Raw genomic sequence first — 14,424 nt, 5'->3', positions numbered from 1 at the left:
TTACTAATCTGCTAGAGAACCAGTTCGGATTTAGTGAGAGGTCCATGGCTTTAATATTTAATCATTTCTTCCCTCCGAATTCATATTCATTATATAAATATGCCCGTTTAATTTTGTCTGGCTTGCCGTTCCAAATAAAGTGGAATGTATTTAGCTCATGTAATTTAAAAAACAAGTTGTTAGGTGTAGGCAGGGCCATAAGTAAATAAGTAAACTGGGATATGACTAAAGAATTACTCATGGGGATTTTTCCACAAATAGACAGGTGTTGTCCTTTCCATGGTAGCAAAATCTTATCTTATTTGGCGAACTTTCTATTAAAATATATTGTAGTGAGATATTTTCTTTCTTTTGGGATATAAATACTGAGTATGTCCACGTCACCGTCAGACCATCTTATTAAAAGTATCTCGATCCTCTATGAGGCTGTGCACGTGTCTAAATTGCGGATTCAAAAGAGAACATTAATCGTCAGTGTACAATGGTACTTTTGTTTTTAAGCCTTGGATTTCTAGCCCCTTGATATGATGGATCTGATTTTAACAGCTAATATTTACATGGCCATAATAAATTGATATGCTGATAATGAACAGCCTTGTTTTACAACTGGGGTTATTAAACACAACTTTAACCCATTGTATAAGAGATTCTCCAAAATGTAAAATAGTCCAGTCATTTATATATAAATTCCAGATGTACTTTATCAAAGGCCTTTTCAATGTCAGCTATGAATACCAGGCCTGGTTTCTCAGATTTCCCAGAGGACAACCAGCGGTTGGGTTGAATCTCAGCCTAACTCGAAGAACACTGTTCTGGAAAGGGGTTAGAGTGAATACATTGAGTGAATCTCAGTTGTCTTTTCTTGATTCCACCTTTCATCTTTTTCTAAAAGCACATTGGAGCAGAATGAGGTTCCTCCCTTGGATCTTCTCCTCCAGTGTGTCTTGAGAAGATCAAGATCAAGTAAGAAATCAGGGAAATACAATTGAGATTCACCCATTGCATAGAAACCCCAGTCATGGATGTTAGCGAATGTCCTCCATTGTCACAAACAAGAGTTGAAGGATGGTTTGGTTTTGAGGGTGAGCATTCCTTGCTACGAAAAGGTAACATAAATAGACCTTATTACAGAACGGGCATCAGCGAGATGTGAACATAGGACCTTCTGGTCCCTGTCCTAGTGCCTAGTCCAATGAGGCAGCAGGGGGGAGAGCACCAGATACATTTCTCCACATATTTCATTCTGTTCAGTTCGAAACGTTGAAAGTTAGATTAGAAACGTGTCGTTGGTTAAGAATGTTGGGTATGGTTGGAAAGCAAAAGTCGCAAACGGGATTCAAACTTGCAGGTTGTGGCCAGCGTGTAATGCCCTCCATGCACCTCCAACTTAAGACCTTTTTTAATTTGACTCTCACCTCACTCTCCACACTGACGTTTCAGTCCAAGCTCTGCCCACTGAGCTTAAATTGAACCAATCACAGTAGTTCAGCACTTGAAACGGAGCATCCTTTAGAACAAGATTAGTTTTGCGTTGCCCATGCGAAGATACTGTGTGATGATGTCGTCTCATAAAGGCAGTTTTTCATTGAAAAAAATGAAACGGTTCCGGTCTTTGTAAGTTGGCATTCCCCCTCTCACGTGAGCATGCTTCACGTGTGAACTCACAGTTCCTCCATAATCTCTGGTATGATCACGCGAGAGAGGAAATGCCCATTTACAGAGACAGGATTTATATATTATTATATATATATTTTTTATAACAGCTGGCTCTGGTCTACTTATTACCATCGAGCTGCTTATTTTAGAACATTCCATTGGTCCTAAAGTGAAATCACAAACTACCCAGTGCACTGGGGAATGCAAACTGAACTTGCCCATTGGGGCTGTGATTCAGTCCAAGGCGCATTTAAATGTTCATTGTCAGCAGTTGTTTCGAGCGATGCTCTATAACACACCTTTTATTGAATCTCGGCCTGAATGAGGAAAACCCCTGAGCACGATTACCCCCCACCCCACCCCAGACAGAAAAATATTTGCCACTTTTTACAGTATGATCCACTTTGGTTTTCCAACCCATAGTTTAAAAAAGGCTGCTGTAATTGGTTAAACCTACCTATCTACATAGCCCTTGGTTATATTCAGGTGAGGAAGTTGTGCAGCGGCTGTGAATTGAATTATCGATGGCTGATGCCTGGCTCTGACCCCAGTCTCGGAGGGTGTCTCGGAGGGAGTGGGATATGCAAAAAACATATTTCCAATTCACAATTATCTTAACATAACATATTGCACCAATTCCCAATACAAAATATACACTGCTCAAAAAAATTAAGGGAACACTTAAACAACATAATGTAACTCCAAGTCAATCACACTTCTGTGAAATCAAACTGTCCACTTAGGAAGCAACACTGATTGACAATAAATTGTACATGCTGTTGTGCAAATGGAATAGACAACAGGTGGAAATTATAGGCAATTAGCAAGACACCCCCAATAAAGGAGTGGTTCTGCAGGTGGTAACTACAGACCACTTCTCAGTTCCTATGCTTCCTGCCTGATGTTTTGGTCACTTTTGAATGCTGGCGGTGCTTTCACTCTAGTGGTAGTATGAGACGGAGTCTACAACCCACACAAGTGGCTCAGGTAGTGCAGCTCATCCAGGATGGCACATCAATGCGAGCTGTGGCAAGAAGGTTTGCTGTGTCTGTCAGCGTAGTGTCCAGAGCATGGAGGCACTACCAGGAGACCAGTACGAGGGCCACAACCCAGTAGCAGGACCGCTACCGCCACCTTTGAGCAAGGAGGAGCAGGAGGGGCACTGCCAGAGCCCTGCAAAATGACCTCCAGCAGGCCACAAATGTGCATATGTCTGCTCAAACTGTCAGAAACAGACTCCATGAGGGTGGTATGAGGGCCCGACGTCCACAGGTGGGGGTTGTGCTTACAGCCCAACACCGTGCAGGACGTTTGGCATTTGCCAGAGAACACCAAGATTGGCAAATTCGCCACTGGCGCCCTGTGCTCTTCACAGATGAAAGCAGGTTCACACTGAGCACATGTGACAGACGTGACAGTCTAGAGACGCTGTGGAGAACTTTCTGCTGCATGCAACATCCTCCAGCATGACCGGTTTGGCGGTGGATCAGTCATGGTGTGGGGTGGCATTTCTTTGGGGGGCTGCACAGCCCTCCATGTGCTCGCCAGAGGTAGCCTGACTGCCATTAGGCACCGAGATGAGATCCTCAGACCCTTTGTGAGACCATATGCTGGTCCGGTTGGCCCTGGGTTCCTCCTAATGCAAGACAATGCTAGACCTCATGTGGCTGGAGTGTGTCAGCAGTTCCTGCAAGAGGAAGGCATTGATGCTATGGACTGGCCTGCCCGTTCTCCAGACCTGAATCCAATTGAGCACATCTGGGACATCATGTCTCGCTCCATCCACCAACAGACAACAGACATGCACCACAGACTGTCCAGGAGTTGAAGACCATCCGCCACCTCATCAGGAGCATGCCCAGGCGTTGTAGGGAGGTCATACAGGCATGTGGAGGCCCCACACACTACTGAGCCTCATTTTGACTTGTTTTAAGGACATTACATCAAAGTTGGATCAGCCTGTAGTGTCGTTTTCCACTTTAATTTTGACTCCAAATCCAGACCTCCATGGATTGATACATTTTATTTTCCATTGATAATTTTTGTGTGATTTTGTTGTCAGCACATTTAACTATGTAAATAAAAAAGTATTTAATAAAAATATTCACTCATTCAGATGTGTTGTTTTAGGGTTCCCCCTATTTTTTTGAGCAGTGTATTTATACATAATCTATAAAAACACTGCTGACATAACACAAAATAACATGAACAATTGCTAAAAAGAAGAGTAAGAAGAAAAATAATCGAAAACAAAATGGCCCCTGGAACAGATTATTAATGACACAATCAGTTTGACATGTGGGCCGGGATTCATCCCAGTGCACGTTCTAGAGGAGGAGGAGGAAGTAGGGGGGTTGAAGAGCAAATGGGTCAGCAGGCAGGAGCAGGCCTCCAGGAAGGGCAGGCCCCTGACCTCATTGCCTCCAGGGCCACTTCTCAAAGCTCCTCCCTCAGCATGGCATTTGAAACCAGCTCCAGTGCAGTCCGGCCATGGCCGTCTTTCTGCTGCATCAGATCCTGCAGGACAGACGGACAGAGACAGAGGGAGGTCACCTTTCACCTTGACCCCAACAAGATCACTTTATTTCCACTTTAACCCTGCATTCCTTACCATTTTAATATTTTGGATTTTTCTATTTTTGCTATTAATACCATGTTCATGGCATCTTAAATCAAATCTCATTTTATTGGTCGCGTACACATATTTAGCAGATGTTATCGCGGGCGTAGCAGTGCAGTAATATTGAACACTACATAACAATACACACAAATCTAAAAGTAAAACAATGGAATTAAGATATATCAAAATATTAGGACGAGCAATGTCGGAGTGGCATTGAATAAACACAGTAGAATATAATACAGTATATACATCTGAGATGAGTAAAGCAGTATGTAAACATTATTAAAGTGGCCAGTGATTCCATGTCTATGTATATAGGGCAGCAGCCTCTCAGGTGATGCAAATTATGGCTATTTAACAGTCTGATGGCCATGAGATATAAGCTGTTTTTCAATCTCTTGGTCCCAGCGTTGATGCATCTGTACTGACTTCGCCATCTGGATGATAGCAGGGTGAACAGGCTGTGGCTCGGGTGGTTGATGTCCTTGATGTTTTTGGCCTTCCTGTGATATCGGGTGCTGTAGGTGTCCTGGAGGGCAGGGAGTGTGGCCCTGGTGATGCATTGGACAGACGACATCACCCTCTGGAGGCCCTGCCTTTGTGGGCAGTGCAGTTGCCATAGCAGGTGGTGACACAGCCCGACAGGATGCTCTCAATTGTGCATCTGTAAAAGTTTCTTAAGGGTCTTAAGGGCCAAGCTGAATTTTTCAGCCTCCTGAGGTTGAAGAGGCGCTGTTGTGCCTTCTTCACCACACTGTCTGAGTGGGTGGACCATTTCAGATTGTCAGTGATATGTACACCGAGGACCTTTAAGCTTTCCACCTTCTCCACTGCGGTCCCGTCACTGTGGATAGGGGCTCCCTCTATTTTTTCATGAAGTCCACGATCATCTCCGTTTTGTTGACCTTGAGGGAGAGGTTCTACTCAGCTAGGGCCATCACCTCCTCCCTGTAGGCTGTTTCGTCGTTGTTGTTGGTAATCTAGCCTACCACTTTTGTGTTGTCTGCAAACTTGATGATTGCTTTGGAAACGTTGAAGACATGCGTGGCACACACCCGTGTGGGGGCCACCACGTTGGGCGTCAGCCTTGCGAGGGTTAACACACTTAAATATATTACTCACATCAGTTACGGAGAACGAGGGCTCAGGGTCCTTGTCAGCGGTGGTGTCCTGCGTCAGCGGCTTTGTTTTCCTCAAAGCAGGTGACAGTGTTTAGCTTGTTCGGGAGCAAGGAGTTGGTGTCTGCGACGTGGCTGGTTCTCCCTTTATAATCCGTGATTGTCTGGAGTCCCTGCCATGTCTCGACTCTGAGCCGTTGAATTACGACTCCAAATCAAATCAAATCAAATGTATTTGTCACATACACATGGTTAGCAGATGTTAATGCTTGTGCTTCTAGTTCCGACAATGCAGTAATAACCAACGAGTAATCTAACCTAACAATTTCAAAACTACTACCTTATACACACAAGTGTAAAGGGAGAAAGAACATGTACATAAAGATACATGAATGAGTGATGGTACAGAATGGCATAGGCAAGATGCAGTAGATGGTATAGAGTACAGTATATACGTATGAGATGAGTAATGTAGGGTATGTAAAACATTATATGAAGTGGCGTAGTTTAAAGTGGCTAGTGATACATGTGGTACATAAAGATGCAGTAGATGTTATAGGGTACAGTATATACATATGAGATGAGTTTGTCTCTCTACTGATTGTTTGATTGCCTTACAGCTGGACTGTTTGTGCTCGTCCCTGTTCACAGTCACATTGCCGTGGTTAAATGTGGTGGTTTTCCCTTTGTTTTGCAAATGCTGCCATCCATCCAGATTTTTTGGTTTGGATACGGTGTTATTGTCACAGTGGAAACAACTTCCCTGATGCACTTCCAGTCATTGAGTCAGTGTATACATTATTGTTTCTCTCAGGCAACCCAGAATATATCAGAGTTCGCGGAATCAAAACAATCTTGAAGAATAGATTCTTATGACCGTAGGTTAAAGGGACTCAATTGAAAACAAACGTACTAAATTAAAACATTGCAACACACTTGTCCTAAATGTGTGATTTGGACCTGAAAAGTGGAGGGAGGTTAACATGTCCCCCATGCATTCAGCCAGCCGAGCATCAGCGCTCATATGACATACAATGATGCACCGTTGGGCAGCCAATTTAAGCAACATAATTATGAAATAATGTGGAAGAGAGACAACATGGGGGCCAATGGGAGGATACTGCAACAGATATAAATAGTGGATGTACATACACACTCACACACACATACACACACACACACACACACAGAGAGAGAAGAGAACAGCTGTTTACCCATTGGGCCACAGTGCCAGCCAGGGAATATAACGCACTTCACTAATTGTGTTGACACAATTAACTGGCTGACTCACTGGTCACATTGTGTTCGGGAATCTAGTGAGATAGTGACCTGATAGAAGTTTAGGGTTACATGTGCTTATGTAACACATTAGACTGTGTCAGTGCAGATGAATCAAACTGATTGGGAAGGGCTGGATGGAGTCATTGGGAAGGGCTGGATGAAAAAATCATGGAGGCTACAGTACACTAAGGGCTGTAATTAAATCAGATCCACTTTAGCTGACATCCTCAACACGGTTGTTTTGGCAGTGTCGGAGGTGGAACTGTGTTAGAGCCACAAACGGCTCATGGCATTATACCATCTAGCATCTAGGCCTAAGATTAGTACTGTTTCGAACACAAGACTGATTTGATTTGACCCATATTGATCCTTCATCAGTAGGACTGTACATAACACACATACACATTTATATCAAGCCAGTTAACTGTGTGTAGTAGGGGGATGTGTTATATTACTTCTGCCTCTTCCCTTCTCTTTGTGTGTTCAGAATAAAAGCAATTTCCAGCAGCGGGCCCACGCACACATGGCCAATGTGGAGCAGGCCGAGTCAAGTGTGAGCTCTTTGTTTGCTTTTAGATATCCAATTTTTATGGCAAACTGTGCTTGATGGCACTTGACTGCTCAACCTCCGCAATGTTCCTGCCACTTGTGAGCTAGTTTAGGGCTCTCTGACGATTCGCCACAGCGCCTGAAAGCTTGCCGACAGACAGCCAGGCACCGGTTTCTGTTTGACAGACACTCTTTGAGGCTTGTGAAACATGACGTGTCAAGGAAGAAAAATTGTCCTTGTTGTTGGGTGTGTGCTGCTTGTGCGGAGACGGCATCAGATTTTAAAGACTATAAAGGGGCATTCCACTTTGATCCTACGATTTAACATGGCTAATGTTGTTCTTTACCTTACGAGTGCAAGTTGGCATTCAGCAAGATCAAGTTTAAGTAGTTGATTTGCTATTTGCAGGTATTAAAATAAATACATACATCCTCTCTTTCTCACATATTCTCTGTCACATATAGTACATACACATCTACATACCTCCATATTCTCATGCTAAATAACTACGTATTTACAGTGGAACTTTGTGGAGGTATTCTCCTTTTAAGGCGGCCATCATGACTTGTGTAAAGAAAGGAACTTGAGAATTATGAAGCGTTTCTTTTTCCCTCTTGAGTACAACTAGGCAGTTATGGCGCTCTGAGGAATAGGGAAGGCCATGCGCATGGCTCAGGTACCACAGGGTCAGCGCTCATCTACCTTTTAGTGCTTCAAGCTCGAGTGGGAAAAACTCAATCTGCATAAATTGTCGCGTTAATCTACATAAACTTTTACATTAGCAGGACAATGTACAATGCAGAGGTCAGCCATGAAGCAGCAGTTGAGGAAGTAAAGGATTTGATCAAAGCCACTCAAGAGAGGGGGAGAGACTGCTAGAGAGAGAGAGAGACTGCTAGAGAGAGAGAGACTGCTAGAGAGAGAGAGACGGTTAGAGAGAGAGAGACAGTTAGAGAGAGAAAGAGATAGCTAGAGCGAGAGAGACTGCTAGAGAGAGAGGGAGACAGTTAGAGAGAGAGACTGCTAGAGAGAGAGAGACTGCTAGAGAGAGAGAGACTGCTAGAGAGAGAGGGAGACAGTTAGAGAGAGAGACTGCTAGAGAGAGAGAGACTGCTAGAGAGAGAGAGAGACTGCTAGAGAGAGAGAGACTGCTAGAGAGAGAGAGACGGTTAGAGAGAGAGAGACAGTTAGAGAGAGAAAGAGATTGCTAGAGCGAGAGAGACTGCTAGAGAGAGAGGGAGACAGTTAGAGAGAGAGACTGCTAGAGAGAAATAGAGACAGTAAGAGAGAGAGAGAGAGAGAGAGACTGCTAGAGACAGAGTGGGCGAGGTGAGAAGAGATCTTCACACATAGCAGGTAGTAATAGCCAACCACTCCAGGTTGATTTGGTCTTGACATCAGGCCCACGTTAAGTTGCTGTTCAGCCATGTCAGGATCAGGCAAGCGCTTTGGGCCTTGAGGGGAAGCTTTCGCAGTGTTCACCGGGTCTATCAAGTTGGAGATGGAGTTGTCCAGTGTTAATGCTAAATTGTAATTATTTCACCTCTGTGGCCTATTTATTGCCTTACCTTCCTACTCTTCTACATTTGCACACACTGTACATAGATGTTTTCTATTGTACGTTTGTTTATGTGTAACTCTGTGTCGTTGTATGTGTCGCACTGCTTTTCTTTATCTTGGCCAGGTCGCAGTTGTAAATGAGAACTTGTTCTCAGCTGGCCTACCTGGTTAAATAAGGATGAAATAAAAATAAAATAAATACATGTAAAGTGTTGGTCCCATGTTTCATGAGCTGAAATAAAAGATCCCAGAAACCCCATACACTCAAAAAGCTTATCTCAAATTTTGTACACAAATTGTCAAGATAATACTTCCACCTGACAGGTATGACATATCAAAAGCTGATTAAACAGCACAATCATTAAACAGGTGTACCTTGTGCTGGGAATAATTAAAGGCCACTCTAAAATGTGCAGTTTTGTCACACAACGCAATGCCACAGATGTCTCAAGTTTTGAGGAAGCGTGCATTTGGCATGCTGACTGCAGGATTGTAAACCAGAGTTTTTGACAGAGAATTGAATGTTCCTTTCGCTACCATAAGCCGCCTCCAATGTTGTTTTCTCCAATGAGAATTTGCAATATGTCCAAATGGCCGCACAACCGGAGACCACGTGGATGGCGTCGTCTGGGCGAGCGGTTTGCTGATGTCAAAGTTGTGAACAGAGTGACCGTGGTGGCGGTGGGGTTTGGGCAGGCATAAGCTACGGACAACGAACACAATTACATTGAATGCACAGAGAAACCATGACAAGATCCTGAGGTCCATTGTCGTGCCATTCATCTTCCGCCATCTCCTCATGTTTCAGCATGATAATGCACGGCTCCATGTCGTAAGGATCTGTACACAATTCCTGGAAGCTGAAAATGTCCCAGTTTTTCCATGGCCTAGATACTATCCAGACATGTCACCCATTGAGCACTTTTGGGATGCTCAGGATCGACGTGTACAATGCCGTTTTCCAGGCTATTCCAACTGTGTACTACTCCCTTCACAGAACAGTGCAAATTGGCTCTAACCAGAATAGAAAGAGTGGGAGGCCCCGGTGCAGAACTGAACAAGAGGACAAGTACATTAGAGTGTCTAGTTTGAGAAACAGACACCCCACCCCGCAAGTCCTCAATTGGCAGCTTCATTAAATAGTAACCGCAAAACACCAGTCTCAACGTCAACATATCCATATCCATTCCATATCTACTGTGTAGATATTCCTTAAGAAATCTGCCATTTCCAGCTACAATAGTCATTTACAACATTAACAATGTCTACACTGTATGTTTGATCAATTTGATGTTTTAACGGACAAAATGTTTTGCTTTTCTTTCAAAGACATGGACATTTCTAAGTGACTCCAAACTTTTGAAAGGTAGTGTATTTCAATTGACTGATTTCCTTATATAAACTATAACTCTTTGAAATTGTTGCATGTTGAATTGATTTTTGTTCAGTATATATCATATTTTTGTTCACAATAGCTGTAGCTTTCAGTGGAGGCTCCAGCCTTGGGTTGTGCTCTGTATGTGCCTTTCAGTGGAGGCTCCAGCCTTGGGTTGTGCTCTGTATGTGCCTTTCAGTAGAGTATTTCACACCGTCAAATGACATTTAAATGGCAGAAGGACATGTTCTAAAGTGCTTTTTGGGACTATTCTCCAAAAATAAGAATTTCTCTTTTCAATCAACAGAATTCAGGTTCATCTGAAGTTGCCTTCAATGTTCCATGATGTGTGTGCAAAAACCACAGAATAAAAACACGTGCACCTTCATCCATGACTGTGTATTTTCTGTTCAAGCTTTATATGGGCCTCCCCTAAAATACAAGGAAACCAAATGCAAAACCTACAGATGGGTGTGATGGGCATAGATGCCACCGCTGTTCTGCTCCCCCTCTCTGTGAACTGAGCCCTCACCCCTCCTTCCCCTACCTCTTTCTGAGCTGACTGCTCTCCTCCCCACCCTCTCTCGTGCAAAAGAGGCCTGGGCCAAAATCAGAGCCATCAGCTGTGAGTGAGGCGTCAGGCTGGGTGAGGCTGGCTTGACGCGGTCCCTGCCTGCTGCCCGCTGCCATGTCAAACTGCCTGACAGACAGGCCCCAACCTGGGGGGTGACAGAGGCAGAGAGAGTGGGGAGGGTGCAGCAGGGGCCTGTCTGTCTGTCTCTGGCTGTCTCTCTATCCCTGCCTCTCTTCACCCCACCCTTCTCCTCACATTCACAAGGGAGGGGACATGCACACGCTTGCTCTCACCCTGTCTGCCCAACTACCTCTCTCTCGCTCTCTATCTCCCTCTCTCTCTCTCTCTATCAGAATGTCTGTCTGTCTCTTTGTTTCTTTGTCTCTCTCTCGTTCTGTGCAGTTGCCAGTAGAACTTGATGAATGCACACAGCAGTGGTTCTCGCTCTTTCCCAGGACAATGGAATCAGCCGCTGCCTATTATTCACAATGAAATACACACCAGCCAGTGCTTTACTTCACACCTACACACACCTACACACACACACACACACTGACCTACACACTGACCTACACACACCTACACAAACACACACACAAACACCTACACACACACACACACACCTAAAGACACACACACACACACACACACACCTACCTACACACACACTGACACCTATCTACACACACACCTATACATACACACACACAAATCTACATACACACACACACACACACACACACCTAAAGACAACACACACACATACCTACACACACACATACACCTACACACACACACCCCTAGACACACACACCCGCTAAGAGTGTTGTGAGAGTGGCTTGGTATGATATTGGCTCCCGTATCAAGGAAAGCGACTGAAGTCAGTCCAGGTATTGGCCCAATGTGTCAGATATGCTGGCGATAAATAAAACACCTGAGGGATTAAATGTGAGCAGGGGTAATTACACTGTGCCCTGTGTGTGAGTAGCCCTGCTCAGACTCGTGAATTCACACACCTCATGAACACTACTGCTGCCTGCACCAGCCAGACTCAATCTGACTGCTACACACACACACAGTGCGAAGCCCTCTGGCCTTTAGAGGGCAGGCGAAGACAAGAAATACAAAGGCCAGAGTGGAGGAGGGGAGAAACAGAGTGGAGGAGCTGAGTTCCATCTCTCTCTCTCTCTCTCTCTCTCTCTCCCTCTCTCTCTCCTGGAACTAAAGCAGACAGACTGGGATACAGCTCCACAGCACAGTGGAAAACATCCCTCTTTCTTTTTTCCCTTCCGCCTGACAAACACAGAGAGACTGTGTGAACTGAGGCCAGGGGCAGCACATCACACTCACACCCGGAGGAGCGCCCACCCTACAAAAACGGCAACAGCCATAGGAAGACAATACCACAGAGTCATCCAATGGCGCTGCACCACAGTCAATGTACACATCTCAACAGCCAGCGGATCAAAGCTTCCTTTCCTCAACGTCCTTTCCTTCCTTCACACTGATCTAAAAAAATAAAGACTAGTTTGATGAAAAATATACAGAGACGGTGCATCCGGAAAGCTTACCTTCAACAGTCCGGTTCCACATCTCTGTGGATGAGACAACAGGAGACAAAGAAAGGAAACCACTTGCCATGACTGAGACGCAGCCCACATCTTTAAAGCAGAAATCAGCAGTTGAAACAATAACAAAGCGTTCTTTCTGACCCTGTTTCGGTAAAAAGATACGGCTGGAGAACCATTCAAATTCATTGAAAGAGCTATGGATGCAAGGACCGACCATACATTATATCAAAATTATAGTTTTAACCATGTTTTGAAGCTATATTATGTTTGTTAACAAAGTAAATATAAACAAACATTGGAGTGAAACAGCCTTATATTTTGGGTTTTGAAAGGGTACTTTATATTCTTCAAGAATCAATGGGTAAATATAATTCATTTTAAAGTCCAAAAATGTATGTAGCAACTACAGATTGCTCTTGTTTAAGTGAACACAGCCTGCTAGCGATAGCTAGCATTGTCAGAATGATTGCTATCCGGTTGAATGGCTCCTCACCCAAATAAACATGGGCCCAGGCAGACAGAGATGAGAGCCAGATTAGGGGGCAGAGGGTTAGGGTTGTAGGCTGGCTGTAATCCCCTGGAAGGCACTGGAACACTCAGACCAGTGAGAGTGGGCATCCACGCCATGTGCACAACTGCCATGACTGTTGCCCAGTATTTTGGGTTCATGCTGTTATCCAGACTACTGTATGAATTTGTAGCGATTTGAAAATATTGTCAGTGAGATCCAGTGGCTGGTCACTAGATGATAGGGATGGGAATTGCCAGGGACCTCACTATACGATATGATCACGATACTTATAGTTGAAGTCAGAAGTTTACATACACCTTAGCCAAATACATTTAAACTCAGTTTTTCACAATTCCTGACATTTAATCCTAGTAAGAATTCCCTGCCTTAGGTCAGTTAGGATCATCACTTTATTTTAAGAATGTGAAATGTCAGAATAATAGTAGAGAGAATGATTTATTTCAGATTAGATTTTTTTCATCACATTCCCAGTGGATCAGAAGTTTACAAACACTCAATTAATATTTGGAAGCATTGCCTTTAAGTTGTTGAACTTGGGTCAAATGTTTCGGGAAGCATTCCACAAGCTCCCACAATAAGTTGGGTGAATTTTGGCCCATTCCTCCTGACAGAGCTGGTGTAACTGAGTCAGATCTGTAGGCCTCCTTGCTCACATACGCTTTTTCAGTTCTACCCACACATTTTATATAGGGATGAAGTCAGGGCTTTGTGATGGCCACTCCAATACCTTGACTTTGTTGTCCTTAAGCCATTTTGAAACAACTTTGGAAGTATGCTTGGGGTCATTGTCCATTTGGAAGACCCATTTGCGACCAAGCCTTAACTTCCTGACTGATGTCTTGAGATGTTGCTTCAATATATCCACATCATTTTCCTGTCTCATGATGCCATCTATTTTGTGAAGTGCACCATTCCCTCCTGCAGCAAAGCACCCCCACAACATGATGCTGCCACCCCCGTGCTTCACGGTTGGGATGGTGTTCTTCGGCTTGCAAGCATCCCCCTTTTTCCTCCAAACATATCGATGGTCGTTATGGCCAAACAGTTCTATATTTGTTTCATCAGACCAGAGGACATTTCTCCAAAAAGTACGATCTTTGTCCTCATGTGCAGTTGCAAACCGTAATCTGGCTTTTTTATGGCGGTTTTGTAGCAGTGGCTTCTTCCTTGCTGAGCGGCCTTTCAGGTTATGTCGATATAAGACTCATTTTACTGTGGATAAAGATACTTTTGTACCTGTTCCCTCCAGCATCTTCACAAGGTCTTTTGCTGTTGTTCTGGGATTGATTTGCACTTTTCGCACCAAAGTACGTTCATCTCTAGGAGACAGAACGCGTCTCCTTCCTGAGCGGTATGATGACTGTGTGGTCCCATGGTGTTTATACTTGTGTACTATTGTTTGTACAGATGAATGTGGTACATTCAGGAGTTTGGAAATTGCTCCCAAGGATGAACCAGACTTGTGGAGGTCTACAATTTTTTCTGAGGTCTTCGCTGATTTCTTTTGATTTTCCCATGATGTCAAGCAAAGAGGCACTGAGTTTGAAGGTAGGCCTTCAAATACATCCACAGGTACACCTCCAA

The 14,424-nt window shown here is 44.1% G+C and overlaps 1 long non-coding RNA gene across 1 annotated transcript; it reads right to left on the bottom strand.

The window, feature by feature from the left end:
- Positions 1-340: 340 nt before the first annotated feature.
- LOC149982772 (uncharacterized) lies at positions 341-12,357 on the bottom strand. Its single transcript, XR_016496933.1, has 2 exons — positions 5,402-12,357; positions 341-4,173 (listed from the first exon to the last, which is right to left on the bottom strand). It is a non-coding gene; the product is annotated as an uncharacterized LOC149982772 (long non-coding RNA).
- Between the last annotated feature and the right edge of the window lie 2,067 nt (positions 12,358-14,424).

Source organism: Oncorhynchus mykiss, chromosome 6 (assembly GCF_057628025.1).
Source record: "Oncorhynchus mykiss isolate SJ-2025 chromosome 6, ASM5762802v1, whole genome shotgun sequence".
NCBI lineage: Eukaryota > Metazoa > Chordata > Actinopteri > Salmoniformes > Salmonidae > Oncorhynchus > Oncorhynchus mykiss.
The sequence above is the reverse complement of the archived record's forward strand: the minus strand, read 5'-3'. Positions and strand labels throughout refer to the sequence as shown.